At 41.8% G+C, this 16,457-nt stretch overlaps 1 protein-coding gene across 19 annotated transcripts in view; it reads right to left on the bottom strand.

Moving 5' to 3' along the window:
• APBB2 (amyloid beta precursor protein binding family B member 2) overlaps positions 1 to 16,457 on the bottom strand; it is a 357,050-nt gene that overhangs the window by 306,818 nt on the left and 33,775 nt on the right. For 3 of the 19 annotated variants that reach the window (XM_061164643.1, XM_061164638.1, XM_061164632.1), the window contains exons 2-3: positions 16,025 to 16,102; positions 10,579 to 10,615 (exon numbers count right to left, since the gene is read on the bottom strand). The exons of 13 other annotated variants lie outside the window; for them this stretch is intronic. The gene's annotated coding sequence lies outside the window, so the exon portion shown is untranslated. The remainder of the gene's footprint in view (positions 1 to 10,578; positions 10,616 to 16,024; positions 16,103 to 16,457) is intronic. 3 more of the 19 variants (XM_061164639.1, XM_061164633.1, XM_061164634.1) reach the window with 2 other exon arrangements.

A 16,457-nucleotide genomic window follows, 5' to 3' on the forward strand; every position in this document is an offset into this window, starting at 1 on the left:
GCTGACGGCCCCGTCCAGGCGTCCCGCCCTCCCCGCACTGCAGTTGTTTGCCAGCCCAGTCACTGGGGCTTTAAGCAGGTTTCATGACCTAAACATGCCTGCTTAAGCCACTGGCCACTGCTGACTGAACGCTAACTCAGGCCCTCTCTCCTCCCCTTACCCCAAGTCCAGGATGGGCTGAAAGCTCAACCATCGACTGATGGCCTGGTGCCCAGCCCTCATCCTGAAGCTCCCTAGCACTGCCCTCCCATCCGCTAGCCAGGAGTCATCTCATCAGTAGACAAAGACATCCTCAGCACGCAGAGAGTCCAACGATTCAAGGAGCTCTGTGCCGACAACCTAGGACAGAGACCAAACCCTTGCTTTTTGTTACACTGCAGACTACATGTAAACACACACGGTGGCCATGCGTATTTTTATTAATACTACACAGCACTCAGTTCTGCCGATGCTTCCCCAGCACCGAGCGGCAGGCGCATGGCCTAAGTGAGACTACCCACCCACAACCCTGTGTTCCTGTCGTCCTTCTAACAGTTAGGGGCTCAGGAATGAACAAGTAACAGACTTCTTGGATAGTTCAGTGGCTGGGACTCTGCACATGCAATGCAGAGGACCCAGGTTCAGTCCCTGGTGAGGAAACTCAGCCCCACATGCTCAGCTGAGACCAGGCGCAGCCAAATAAACACTGCTTTTTAAAATGGATAAACCCTATGAACAAGAATTCAGTGGCATTCCCCCGAGCACAGTGAAGGCCTCTGAGCTGGTCCAATCAGTATGAAGAGCAACACTTCTGAACAGTAGTTAGGCAAACTCTTTCCCTGTAATGTGAACAAGGATCTAAGCCATTCTGGCAGCTACTCGCAGCCATGTTCCACAGTGAAAAAAGCTAGAAGAGGCCGGTCCCAGGGCAGCACTTATCAATAGCCTGTTATAGTCTATAACAAGCTCAGACTGAAATAAGCTGCTGAGAAACACTTACAGCAACTTGACGGAAAAGTTTCCTATCTGTTGAATTTAACTTTAAAGATATGGGATATATTTGTCTTTTTAAATTTCCTTTTTCTAGTAATTCATTTGTATTTGTACTGTATTTTATGAAAGTGTTCATCTGTACTGGTTCAGATTTTTTTCCTTAAAAAAGTTCCTTTTCTCAGATAGCTTGATAAGCATGGCCTAAAAATCTGAGCAGTGAAACCACAGTCTTGATCAAATCTTACCTAAACCCAGTGCTTCATCTCTACTTTTTAGTTCAGTGAGTCAACAGATACTCTTTACTGCTTAAGCCTATCTGAGTTGAATTTTCTGCCATTTACAATAGAATATATTCTACCTGACAATCTACTGATTACCAACCCGAAGTAAGGTGGAAGAGTGGACAAAGATGGAGGTAGGACACAGCGCAGACAAAGGTACAAAGAATTCCAATCATTACATGAAACTGAAGAAGAAAATACCCATTCAAAGATGTATAATCAGATAAAGGTTTCAGAGCCCTGAAATTAAATGGCCACCTTGGAGGATCTCCTTTCTTTAAACAATGAACCCATGGAAACATCTCACTGTTTCACTCATTTCAGCAACTGCCAATTTTGAGCCAAACAAATTATCTTCAAGCAAATGTCACACACAGTAGGGAGTGAGTTCATTTTCCTAAACTGTTGTCAAAGCTTTGCATACTGAAGCTTCCAAAAAAGGAGAACTGGAAAAATGACAATTTAGAGGTGGGAAAGAAACATGAGTTATTTCAAAGCAGCAGCCTGTGATATGGAGAAATCTTTCTTCTGAAGTGCCTCTATCTAACACTTTCCAAGTTGCAATCATTTCAACTGCTGGCTTTCACTGTATTTATGCTAAAATTTAGCTGATTTATTTTAGTAGTATTTTACCAGGGTGAAAAGCCAAAAATGAATGGCAGGGGGGAAGGAAAAGAAAATACTACTGTTGGTTTTAAGTGAAGTTGCTCAGTCGTGTCCCACTCTTTGTGATCCCATGGACTGTAGCCTACCAGGCTCCCCTGTCCATGGAATTTTCCAGGCAAGAGTACTGGAGTGGGTTGCCATTTCCTTCTCCATGGGATTTTCCAGACCCAGGGATTGAACCCAAGTCTCCTGCACTGCAGGCAGACGCTTTACGTCTGAGCCACCTAAAGTAAAGATAAAACTAGAAATGGAAGGAATTAGGAAAGAAAGAACTTTGTTAAGAAAACTGTAGACTAGTTTTATTTCTTCACTTTCTTTCATCCTGAAAGCACAGGGTATGAAAGAGAGGAGAAAAACAAATGACATTCCCTGAGGTCCCATGACGTGCTCAGATCTTTACCTAGATCTTGTTTTATTTGGTGGCAAACTTAAAAGTAGGTCTTGCAGTCTACATTTTTATAAGTTAATAACTGGAGAGTTAGCTTAAGCACTTAACCCAAGAGTCCTCCATTACTGTCAGAGCTAGAGTTGAGCTGGGTGTGTTTTACTCAAAACTGCTACCTTATCCACTCAGCATACCATTTGACACACATTCCATGATGGCATAGTAATGAAATTTCTTTCAATTTTTTTTCCCTTATCTATAAAGGAATGAAAGTGAAAATTAAAGTGTTAGCTACTCAGTCGTGTCTGACTCTCTGTGAACCCATGGGCTATAGCCCGCCAGGCTCCTCTGTCCATGGAATTCTCCAGGCAAGAATACTGGAGTGGGTTGCCATTCCCCTCTCCAGGGGATCTTCCCGACCCAGGGACTGAACCCACGTCTCCCGTATTTCAGGCAGATTCTTTACCATCTGAGCCACCAGGGAAGCCCTATAAAGAAATAATGAAAACTTTAAAAATCTACAAGCAGGTACATATCTTTGTAGAAAAGTTAGAAAAAGGGTTTTATATTACTATTATTTGGGGGACATTTTTCCCCAGGAGTCTGAGATTTAGAAACATTCTGGGTTTTTTTCCCTTTTTTTTTTTTGATGTTTTTAAAATATATAATAATATAAGCATACTTTAAACCATCACATCCCAACCTTCTTACAGTCAAGTAATCTCAATTCCTACAACAGTATTTATAAGCATGCTGTACCAGGATCATTCCAAATGATAGCATATAACTCCAATTAGTATTTCTCAAGCTGCAATGCATGCTCCCAGACATAGTCTCAGAAGTCCACATTTTCTCAAGTTTGAAGAACTTGAGCCTAGTTAATTCTACCATATCCCTTTAGAAGGAAGAACAAATAAATTACTTTATAGTTAAAACAGAGTAATGATATGAGGCCCTGAGAAGCACTCATATCCCTTTCATAATATTCTTAACAAAAATGTGTAACACATGAAGAATCAACCAGCAAACCCAAAATGAGGTGCATTCTACAAAATAACTGGCCAATACCTTTCAGAGTGTCAAAGTTATGAAAGACAAAGAAAGGGTGAGGCATTGCTCCATATTAAGATCACTAAGGCACTATGACAACTGAATGTAACTTGTAATCCTGGATTGGATCCTAGACCAGAAAAAGGAACATTAATGGGGCATTTAACTGGCAATATTTAAATAAGGTTCCTGCATAGCAATATTAGCCCAAAGTTTAGTCCCTGATTTTTGATTACTATACAGTGATTATGTAAGATAGTTACCTTTAGAAAATCTAGATGAAGAATGTAAAGGAATTTTTTGCACTTTTCGCTATATTTTTAACACTTAAAATTTAGGCTTTTTGAAAGCCTAAAATTATTTCAGAATAAAAAAGTTTGAACACTAAAAAATTTTCAACAGACAAAGAAGGGTATGAAACAACAAAGAAGAAATCCAAAACAGCAAAACCTGTGCAATGTCTATTAAGGTACAATGGACCAAGGGGCCTGTCTCCTCTACAGAGATGGCCCTGATGGAGATGAACAGACACGAGATGTCAGACTCTCATCTGGCTTCTCAGGCAGGTCCCCCTCAAGCACGCATGTCCGGACTCCTTTCCAGCTCTAGTCTTTAACAGTAACCAACTGATTTTTATTTTATATGAAGCTCTTGTGATCTTAACTAACAAGAACCCGTTCCCCAGAGTCCAATCCTTTTATAGGTGTACTGAGAAAAGACCGGTTTCCCAGGCTATTAAAGGTAAAAGCCAGACCCCAGACTTTGGTGATAAACAGCCACTTGCCCTGTGGGCTGCCCAATGACCATTCTGCAAGACTGTAACACCCAAAGTTCCTTACTGTTCCACACTTTGTTACAAAGAAAATACGCAGCTCCCAACAAAAAGAATGTACAGTCACCTTGTAAAGCAAGAGAGGATGTCAGCAGCCAACTCTGAATCTTGTTGAATAAAGGATTGTGGAGGACAAAATAGCCAAAGACCAAGAGCCAAACTCATACACAACTCGGCAAAGGTTTAGCAGACTGTTGGTTTAAATTGAATAACACTTTTATAAGACTCCCTTAGAACCTATATCCACAGTGGCCCAGAATGATCCTTATAAAAGGTAATCCTACCCATGTCTTTCCCCAACCTAAAGCTCGCACATAAACCCTATATCCACTGTGGCCCAGAATGATCCTTATAAAAGGTAATCCTACCCATGTCTTTCCCCAACCTAAAGCTCACACATAGTTTTCCATTGCATTTAAAACAAAATCCTGGGAGTAGCCTAGTGTCCTGGGCCCTGCCCACCACCCCAGCTCTTCATCAAGGCCCCTCTGCCTTGCATGCTGAGTCAGTCTTGATCTTCACTCCAAAGACTCAGTGCAAACTATGCTCTTTGTCTAGAATGTCTTCCCACTCCCATCACCCTGACATATACACACACTCACACACACACACTCAACCTAGCTAACTTTGATCCACTCATCAACATCATTCAGGTTTCAGCTTAAATATCATTTAATCAGGGTGGCTTTTACTGACCAATCTTGAGAATCAACAGGGGTCCTCTGTTGGAGGGTGTTCTCACAGAAGCCTATGATTTCTCGTCATAGAACCTACCACCATTTCCAACTATATATGTAAAGGCTCTTGGTCTCCTATTAGAGTAGGAGCACCTAGAGGGCAGGGATTAAGTCTGGTTTGCAGACCACCACATCCTAAAGTCCAGCACAGCATTCTGCACTTCGGACAGAGAGGTGGATGATCCTGCCTAAGTCCTTGACTTTTTTCAGGGATTAAATGAAGCACTGTATGTCAAGCATATGGATGTGGTAAGCACTCATCAATGAGAACTACAAGAATTATGTCAAAAGGTCTTTGCTCCAAATATGCTTGAAATTTACCACTGCTTTTTCTTTCACCTGATGGAGGGGAAAACAGCCCAGCAAAAGATGCCAAGTTGTCGTTTTTTTGATGATACTTCTTGACTGCCAAGTCAGCTCATTTTAGGATTACTGAAAAACTTCAAATTGCAAGGTATCATCAAGAAAAGAAATGCTTCTAAAATTAACACACCACACTTTTGTTACTCTGAGATAAATCTATACTCATCATCAGTTCATTTTTACTTCCCTCCATAGCCTTCAACGTCACCATCTCTTTCAAACTTCTGGTTATTACTACAAGGACATTTGCTCCTTTTTCAAAGACTCTACTAATAACTCTCATGAAAAGGAGTTAAAACTGTGGCCAAAGTTTCATCCGCTTTAAAAACATGAAAAGCTTGCTTACCTCAACTACAAACTCGTGAAAGTAGGATAAATCAGTTATCCTGAGCAGTCCTTGTTCATAGGATTTAGAATCATTTACAGTGGTAAGTCAGTGAAAAGATAAAAATAGGGGACTAAAACACCCAAACTGATCATTTCAAAATATGTTTCACTGTAACAGCAGCAAAATTCTCCTAGGCCTAGACAATATGCTCAGGCAAAGGGAACAGGGTCCAAATACTGAGATTTCTTAGGAGATAACTAGACAAATTCCTATTGACCAGAAGAGAAATGAGAATTCAAGAGTATGTTACTACCTTAGAAGTAAACTACACTTTAAAGAAAATGTCTCCACTGAAATTCCAGATCTATATATGATATGCCGTGATATCTAGCAGCTGCATGCAAGGTCCAGTGGGTAATTCAAAGATGGACAAAGATGGGAGTGGGGGGAGACTTTCCTTCTACCCTCCTAAGTTTGATAGCTAGGTCTATGAAATAAACTGAGAACAGGCAGATTAAGAGGAAAAAAGGTCCACGAATGTATTAATTTTTAATATAACACACACTGGAGACATCACAGGAAAAATAAAATGACTACCCCAAAAAAGCAGTGAGATTTGAGAGCTTATATAGCACCTTACCATGGGAAGGAAAGGGAAGGATATCAGCCTCTCTGGAGAGAGTAAACGATTTTTCAGAAGATGAATACGCCCTTAGAAGAATCGATGGGAGACATGATAGTTTGTCATGAAGCCTGTCTGGGTGTGGTGTATGTGAAGAGGCAATCCTTCCCTGGTTAATGAAAGTCGTGGGGAGGGGACCTGTGACATTCGAGTTCCTTCTGGAGGATCTGTCTTCAGGTAGATAAGGGGAGTTCAGAGAAAGCCTCTCAATGTATTTGCTGTTTTTCAAGTGCCTTTAGGTTAAAACAATCAATATATCAAAGCAGCACATTTTGGGGGGCATGTCGGTGAACTCCTTCAGATGGAAGCATGGTCGGTATCCTCAGTCATGGGATAAACTGATACATACAAAATACATACAAAACTGTGCATGCCTCTGATACTTTGAATCTCATGAAAGCTAAGAACCTGTGCAGGTGGCGGGGTTGGGGGGTGATATTTAAGCAAAAACAGCTCTCTTAATTTAATCCCCTTGCCAGACTAACCAGCACACCCCACTCCCTCTCCACAGCACAATGACCTATGTTTCAGCACACCAACAGCTCACAACCAGTAGGAGGCGCTACTAGAGCCCAGAGCTTCCCCAAGTATGGTCCAGAGGTAGACACCAGTCTACAAACTGTGATCAGCCGCCCAGGAAATGGAAACTGAGCATTTACAACAGAAATGTGCGTAGTCATCAGACACAGTTGCCACACCCAAGTGCATGAATAGCAGACTCATCTCAGTGACCAGTGTTGGTGATGATGACCTTGTGAGGCAAGCTGTCGAGTATTGTAGAACCATGGGATCACAAGTGATAGTTCAAGGTTACCTTCTCAACGTTAATATAAAATGTATTAAAATCGAAACGCACAGTTCTTTCATTGAAAGATCATTTACATTTGATCATAAATTTAAGGGACAAGTTGGAGTTGGCCACTGAGGAAAAACTGAAGTTGAATTTTGACACGAGCATCGCTTGCTTCATTTTGGAGAAAAGTGAAAAATGAAGATCTTGAGCTTTTTTCATCCTCATCAACATCCCTCTACAGGCCAGCTGCTCTGCCGTGGGTGTTGCTAAAACAAAACCATAATCAACTGAGACATACATTGTTCTTTAACCCTGAGACAAGCTGTCACTAACCCAGCCTAGAATAGATAGTTAACAAGGAAGAGTAAGTTCATCTATGACATCAAAAATCTTAAAACACTGATTACATCCAGTAAACCAATGAAGTTGCTCAGTCATGTCCAACTCTTTGCGATCCCATGGACTGTAGCCTACCAGGCTCCTCCATCCACGGGATTTTCCAGGCAAGAGTACTGGAGTGGGTTGCCATTTCCTTCTCCAGGGGATCTTCCCGACCTGGGGACTGAACCCAGGTCTCCCGCATTGCAGGCAGACGCTTTACCATCTGAGCTACAGGGTTATTTAATATAGAGAATCACCACTTTACTCATAATTTTCTGTTCAGCTATAACTGGATTAACAAATTAGCAAGCTATAGCGAGTCATTATATGAATTACGTATATTCATGCTTTTGAAGGAGATGCACAGATTTTGTAATTTTCTTTCTGATATTTGCTGTGTTATATTTAACAAAATGTAATTTTATTTATGCTGTTTCTAAAATATTTTTTTAAAAAACCCTAAGGCTTGCATAACTTTTTTTATTTCTTCATTTTTTTTTGTTAGTAAAAGAACAGATCCATGACAGGTTGAAGATAAAAAGACTAGACCTTCACCACATACAGGCAGAGAAGCAGAGGTCAGCTGCCCAGTAAAGCCGGACCTTTCTCTAGGCTCAGATGTGTTTACTTCTATCTATGCTGGTTGTTTAATTGTATGTAAACACATAATAAATAGTATAAAAACACATAAAATATGAGCTCAGAAAAAATTTCTATGAAAATGAAGTTGAACATCTGAATACTGTGGAGTAATTCAATGAAAGAGTAACACTAAAATAACTGCTGTCAAATTAGGCATGAAAAAGTGGCAAAGGATGGGGAGGCAAGTCGGAAGAACCTGGAAGGATTCTCAGCTCATAGCTCACAAGTATCCTAATACTCTTAAGCAAGCCAAACTGAAGACCAGGTACATCAGGCATTACAGGTTATGGTTCACGTGCCAAAAAACACATGGAAACCACTCATCAGGCCCTACTTCAGAAATTAGCAACATGGACATACATTTATGTGTCTAAATTTAACATAAAATGTTTAAGATATAAATAAATGTAGTATTTTTTACACTTCTCCACTTCAACTGAGCAGTTGCTGGTCATAATAGTCCCAGATAAGACAGCTTATTCTATAAACACAAAATTCTGCACTGAATATTCAAGAGATTCTGACCTCCTGGCTCTATTACTGAGACGTGACTGGTAGACGACAAAACTGGTAGACGACAAAACAGGGACGAAATACAATGTATAGAAAGACACACCAGTCACAAAAAGCATAAGGAGTCCAAAGAGAGATTCTAACCATATAAAGAAAATGAAACAACTTGTGAAATTTCAAAGCATATGTCTCTTTTTTAGTAACACTCTATCCATACTGAATTCCTGCAGAGAATGTGCTTTTTAGCAGTTAACAGCATTAACCAAATAAAAGCAGAGCCCTTGGGGGACTTTTTTCCAAAGGTCAAGAAACAAATGCAGAATCAAAAAGTAATATATAAAAGTCCTTTATGACATACTGCAAAACATTTTCCTCTTACTATCAATACAGAAAATTGTTTTGAACCATAAAACAAACTAATCCACGGCCACAGGTTTAGCTTAATTCTGAATCAAACCTTTTAGAGCTTATCCATGGAATAAATGCAGGGGAGGAAAGAATAATTTTCCCTCCACATTTCTCAGTTCTTAGCTGAAACTCTTGTAATAAAAGACAGATTAACAAGAAGAAAAAAAAAATAGAAACTCATTAACATGTATACTTTGTATACATGGGAGATACCCAGAGGAAAATGAATAACTTGAAGAGGTGGCTTAGAATTCAGACTTAAATACCATGATAATAGGGAAAGGGGAGGGGGAAGTTGGCATCTCAGCGGAAAGATGAATGGGTCTTTAGAAGAAGAGGAGGGATGAATGATAGTTTGTGACAGTCTGTCTGGGCCTAGTGTTGACTCCTAGTCCCCTTTCCCTTGATAAGGGTCAATCCCTTCTGGATGATGAAAACTCCTGGGGTGGGGCTCTAGGACAACTGAGTTCCTTTTGGAGGATCTGTTTTCAGGCAGATAAGGAGGCACCTGGGACAGGAGGCAGACAAAGCCTCTCCCTGAATTTACAGGACTCGGAGCTTCCCTTGTGGCTCAGCTGGTAAAGAATCTGCCCGCAATGTGGGAGACCTGGGTTCAATCCCTGGGTTGTGAAGATCCCCAGGAGAAGGGAAGGGCTACCAACCCCAGTATTCTGGCCTGGAGAATTCCATGGACTGTATAGTTCAGGGGGTCACAGAGTCAGACACAACTGTGAGGGGCTTTCACTTTCACTTTTCAAGGTCCTACAGTTCAAAATAATCAACATATCAAAGTGGCATCTTCGGAGGCAGCACGTCCTTAAACTCCTCCAGTCATGGGGCAGCATATGCTACTACCCTCCACACACGAAGTGCAGGCTATGGGGGGGTGGACACTAGGTGCATATTCCAGGCCCTGCCCTCCAACTGTGGCTCTGCCAATAACTGGCACCATGACCATTAATTTTGGGGTCCCCATCTGCGACCTCAGGGAGTCAGCTTATGTGTACACCACAGGTGCTACCCACGCTAAGCTTCTATTACTGTGGAACTAAACGCAACAGTGAAATGGAATGAAGCTCTCATGGGCAATGAAAGGCAAGAGGCAAACCTAAAATCTACTAGAGTGGCAGATCTGGACACCCACAGCCTTAGTTATGAAACAAAGGAAAACATAGGGAGACATCTAAGCCAGACAGCAATGTCCAGGACAACCAGACTTTTATAATCCCTTCTGGGAAAATGAACAAAACCACAATATAACTTCTAAAAAAAAGAATTTTTTTCTTGCATTCAAATAGGTTTTCTTCCTTATTTTGTAATTAGCAAAAATTTATTTTTAAAAAACAAGAAAAAAAAGAAAAAACCAAGAAGGAAGTATATTGAGACTAGGGATTCACAGTGGTTATTTAAAGACTGCTTTACTGGCATCTTTATCTGCTCTTACAGACGTTAAATTAATTCTTTCTTTTTAAGTGAAAAGGTGATAATGAAGTAATTAGGAACATACACCCAGAGCTAGGTGGCCTGGATCCAAGTCCCACTTACCAGCTGTCCATCCTGGGGGAAGTTTCAGTTTCCTCATCTGCAAAATGAGGAAAACACTGTCTCATCATCACACACGACGGTTGGGAGTTAACAGGAGTTAATACATGTAAAGCACTACACACAGCATTTCCACACACACAAAGCACCTATACAAGTGTTCGCTAATATTTTACGGTGACTTTTTCACGTTTAACCAAAAATAGATGCTCCCTAACACACCACATGAAAACCAAACAAACATCAAGACCCTAGAAAACCTCACATAAAAATGTCAACATTAAATATGTAAAACATTAAAATAATTCCAAGAATATAATGACATATATAATGTCCTATGACGGATGTATGCTATATATGACAGTACCTTCATTTAAGTATTTTCCCAGGCTCCAATCCTTCACCAATTCATCCTATGCTAGATGAAGCTTCCGAAAGCAATGCTGGGCTTGAGTCAGTCCCTCCAAGAACCCCAATGACTCCACACAGTCCAGGGTAAACCTCAGAACCAGGCTAAATGAGCCGTTCGCGCCCTGTACTTCACCACATCTACCAGTTTGTAACAGGCTGTGACTATACACTTGAGTGTTTGGTTAATACCCTTCTCATCACTAGAATGACTGACAGCCCAGGTAAGGCCTGCATTTTACCCACCACTGTCCATCACGGGCATGGCCTGCTGCAAGTGCCTTATGCACTTGATGGATGACCCTCAGCATCCATCAAGGCTCACAAAACACCCCACTGGAGTGACCTTTCACGGCTTGCAAAACACTCTCACATAATTTTCTCACCTGAGCCTCACAGTAAGCCTTTAGGGAAGGCAGAGGCCCCAGAATTCAGAGTCACCGAAGGTCACATTCAGTGTGCATCCAATCTGGAGTTCCTTCCAGAACATTCTCCCAAGTTAAATCCAACAAATCATACTAAGGCTTTGACCTCTCCTTGTACTTTTCAGCGTCTATGGTTTTCACTCTTCCCTTCCACCCATCTAAAACTTCTCCTGCCTCCTTTCCTAATTTTCGTTCTATTAAGGACAGTGACTGATGGGCAAATGGTCCACCTTCCCTCGGGTGTCATACATGTTTCATTTCTAGTGCATGGACATCTGTGTATTTACTCACCAAAATGATTTTCAATGTACAGACATTTCAATATAATAATGAGCACCTACTAAGTGTTCGACTGTGTGAAATTGCAATGAGAACCACACAGTTAGGACACTCCTGTCCTGGTGGTTAGAAAAACCACTGAAGTTTCTAGAAGAGAATAACAATGTAAATCAACATGCTTTAAAAAGCAATACCAAAAAAAAAAAAAAAAAGCAATACCACAGCTGCCACTCAGCCTGAGATATCCCAGGTACCTTAGTTAAAAAGCAAAGTATCTGCTATTTCCCACTAAGTAGATTTTATCAATTTCTATATCATTTTGAAAAAGAATATAGATTAAATTAATTTACCATCATTTTAAAGAAAACTACTCATACAACGACATCCACAAGCCAAGCACCCCCAGGTCTACTCCATCGAAATGGTTTTTGTCCATAAGGTCTGTTACACATTTAACGGTCCTTCTCACACTTGTCAGCTCAAAAGCACACACAATTAAAATGGAAGCAAGAAATTCAGGAATCCTATTCCTCTGAGTTACTAGCACAGAACCACAACTCTAAATACTACAGCAATAAACCTACACTAATCCTCGTGAAATATAGTATCAATTAAATGTTGGTGCAAGAAATGTAACGCAGAATTACTGCCGTATTAACACTCTCTGAAGATAAATCACCAAAGACTTTAAACAAGTGCAAATCGATTCTATGAATATTTAACACAGCTGGCTGTATTTAAAATTTCACATAGCAGACATACACTGGCATCAAAAAGAGCTGCAAAGGGTTAAAAGTGACAGATTATGTATGAATTCAGAAAAAGGAAAGGCAGCAGCCTGTGAATTTTTCTTATCTTGGAAATGACAATATTTTACTGCCTCAGGGGAAAGAAGACAAAACAGTATTCCATAATGTTAACTCACTACAGGATTTAATAGAAACACCACCCAACTAATCCTCTTCCTTCTTCCCCATCTAAATTTCATTGCTGAATTTAAGAGTTCAATCTCAGATAAGACAAGAAGGAAAGTTGCAAGAACACAGTAACGAGAGGAAAGGACAAAAATCTGAGATATTGTTTGTCTCAAGGTAAAGGTGCGGGTCCGTGAATCTGTATAAAACTGCACATCTGTCTCCAACTCACCGTCTCCTACAAGGACACAACTGCTTTCGAACACCATAGGACCACAGGTTTTGAACAAGCCTAAGCAAGCCTGCAGAATGGTGGGATTGTGCTAGTTTTCTTGTTTGAGGGTCTTTAAAAGTAGAATGAAACTTGTCCAGTTGTTTACTTTTGTCTTCCAACAGATCAAGTGGCCTCCACACACCCCCTCCAATTAAGTTTCTTGATCACTCTGCCTTTCCCACACCTTGACCATCTACAAGGCAGTGGATTTATAAATAAATCCCACAGAGAAGCCATCACCAACCTCTAGAGGAGCCTCATGAGGAAAAACTTCCTTTTATTAAATCTAAAGCTCTTCTCCTTGTACAGTTTAATTCCATTTCCCTCCTTTTTTTCCCTCTGTGAACTCAGGAGAAGGGAATAAATCCTTGAAAGAAAAAAAAAATCCCTTTCATCTCACAAAATAATCACATGTGTGAATTCTATGAGTTAATAGCTAATAGGTGTGCCCCTCAAAGGAGGGAAGACATCAATGATCAAATTTAATTCTATCATTTGTGTTTAAAAGATTCAGACCTAATTTGGCCTTATAGAAACAAAGCATTTAATTATCTCCTTTGATTCTGAAACTGTACCAGTCTCCCTGAAAGTTTAAGTTCACACCTTCACCTACATTCAATTCCCAGCAAGCGTATAGAGTTTTTCCCAATAGTTTCACTGAGCCATTGAGGGAGTTGGAGTAAAAGCCAAGGTCCTTCTGTTTAACTCCACTGAGTTGCCCTTTTAGGTCTTCTGCTCCCTTACCTTGGCAGACTGGGAAGATGAGATAAAATTCAAGTCTGTTAATTATACCTTGCTCTTAATTCTTGATTTTAAGATATGCAAAGCAGAAAATTGCGATGCTACTAAAATTGTTTTTGGAGGTAAATTATCCTGTGGACTAATTATGTATAATTTCTTCATTTTCTTTATTCAAGCAAATGAATTCCAGATAAATTTCCTTTTAGGTCAAATTTTTCTTCCCTTGAAGAAATTCATGACTAAGCCTATATAACCCTAACACTGCCTTACTCAACCCTCAAGAACTCAGTATTACTACATATCCTGTTAGGAGGAAAGGAGCTAAAACTTGTCTGAAGGGCGCTAACATTACATCCTTTGTCACAAAGTTGTTATTACTGAGCCGAGGTAAGACTAAATAACCCTGTAAAAGAAAAGAGGAGGGCTGCCTAAGAAGCACCAATACCTGACCTCCATCCTAAGACGATGACACAAAGGTTTTCCCTTTTCCAGCATCCTAGTTACTCTTCATCTCTGCTGTGAACATGGACCCTCACCTCCAGCAAGCTAGTCATAAAATTAAAAGCTGCCTGCGTTTAGTCTCCACGTTGTCTCTTCCGAGTTCACTCCAATCAGGCTTTCATCGCCGTCATTCTATCAGAACTGCTCTTGTCAAAGTCACCAATGGCCTCCATGTTGCCAAAGCTAGAGGTCAACCTGTTTCATATTCTGCTGGATGATTACTTTTGAAACACATTCATTACATGCCTTCTGAAACCCCTCTGCCCTCTTTCTTTGGGTTCACTTCCTACCTCACTGACTCCTCTTTCCAGGGTTGTCTCTGCTGGTCCCTTTCATCTTTGAACTCTGGATTCCAGAACCTCTCATGCATCCAATTGCCTGCCCAACCTCTCTACATGAGTGTCTAACAGGCATCACAAACTTAAGTCCTAAATCAAACTCCTGCTGTTACCACCTAACTGGCTCCTTGCAAAACCTTGCCCATCTCAGCAAATGGCAACTCCATTCTTCCAGGAGCTCAGAAGTCATCCTTGCCTCTTCATTTGTTTCTTTTTTTTTTCTCTCTCTCCTTCCTCCTCACCACATCTAATCTACTGGGATAACAGCTCTTCCTTATTATATCTTAAACCTCACAATTCACTACATCCCTCTCTAGCACCCGGCACAGTGAACATCATCTCCTGCCTTGATTATAGTAATGCCTCTGCTTCCTCTCTTCATTCTCATCCCCACGAAAGAGTGATCATTTGTAAAAGATAAATTTTTGATTATTATATTATAAACCTGTTCAAAACCCTCTAAGGGATTCCCACCTGCTATGGGTTGAAGTGTTCCCCCTACCCTACCCCACGAATTCACATGTTGAAGTCCTAACCCCCAATACCTCAGAACGTGACCTTATTTGGAAAGATGGTCGTTGCGGATTTATCAGTTAAGATGAGGACATTAGGGTGGACCCTAAACCAATATGGCTGGTGTCCACATATGAAAGGGAAATTTGGACACAAAGACATACGCATAGGGAGAACCCCATGGGAAGGTGAGGGTTGAGACCTGCAAGCCAAGAACACCAAATACTGCCAGCGAACAACCAAAAGCTAGAAGAGAGAGACGGAGCACAGACTCTCCCACCACCATCAGAAGGAACCAGCCCTGCAGGACCCTGAGGGACTCGTGACATGCAGAACCGTGAACCAATACATTCTGCTGCTTTTCCCACCCAGTCTGCGGTACTCTGCAGCCCGAGAAAACTAATACAGTATCTCATGCAGCACAAAAGGTGAACTCTGCAACGGCAGAAAGGTCCCACCTGACTGTACCCCGACCCACACCCTGGCCCCCTCGACGTTCCCCCAGTAGGCCAGGCGCCATGTCTCAGGGGCCCTGCTCGGCCCCGGCACCATCCATTCTTTCAGATGTCTGTTTCAGGGCCTCCATGAGGCCTTCTCCTCCCTCCAACACCCCCACGCCCCTCACCAAGTCTTGTCTTTCTCCACAATGGTGTCCCCTCCGGAAAACTTCTAACTACTTACCGTGACAGACCGGGAGAGCCACTGCGAAGGCCTGTGGCGCCGCTGCAGGTGGGAGCACCCCAGGGCCCAGCTCCTCGGAGGCCGGAGAACTTCCTGCCGGAGGCCACGCCCCTTCCGGGGCAGCGCGCCAGGGAACACACCTGAGGGCAGTGAGCTCATCGCAGAGCGCCTCGGCCCGCCAGGCGGTCCGTGCTCACTCCAGGGTGCTCAGGGCGCTGGGGCCTCCGTCAAACCCGCGCCACAGCTCGCCCTCTGCCTCTGCCCCATCCCGTTCCCACCCGCTTCTGTTCACCGCGCTGATCCCAAGTCAACACCTTGTTCCCCAGCCTCCAGCTCAGCGCCTACTTCAAGAAAACCCAACCCTGAAGCACTTACCCGCCTCCGCCACTTGAGCGTTGTCTTATTCTGGGTAGAGAGGTTGTTTCAATGCGTCGCCAAAGCCTAGAACACTACCTGGTAGGGATAGGAAATAACTGAATGGGGATGGCGGAAGGAAGAAAAGGGAGGGAGGGAGGGAGAACACTGACTCTGTGGATAGGAGACTAGACCCTGGATAAAATAAACTCTTAATATGGTCATTATCTGTCACAGAGCAAAAGGAATACATACTATTACAATGAAGCTGTGCATGAGGTTTCCAAAGTGCACGTGGCTGTTTTATTTCAGAGAAACGTTAAAAAACTTGTGTACAAAGTTTCTGAGATTCACTTAGTATCTTTGTACTCCTGACTCCTCCCCTCCTCCTGGGATTTTAAATTTTGCAACCTCAGGGTCTACCATCAAGAGGATTTCAGGATCCGAATCTTTC

Source organism: Dama dama, chromosome 17 (genome assembly GCF_033118175.1).
Source record: "Dama dama isolate Ldn47 chromosome 17, ASM3311817v1, whole genome shotgun sequence".
In the NCBI taxonomy this organism is placed as follows: Eukaryota; Metazoa; Chordata; class Mammalia; order Artiodactyla; family Cervidae; genus Dama; species Dama dama.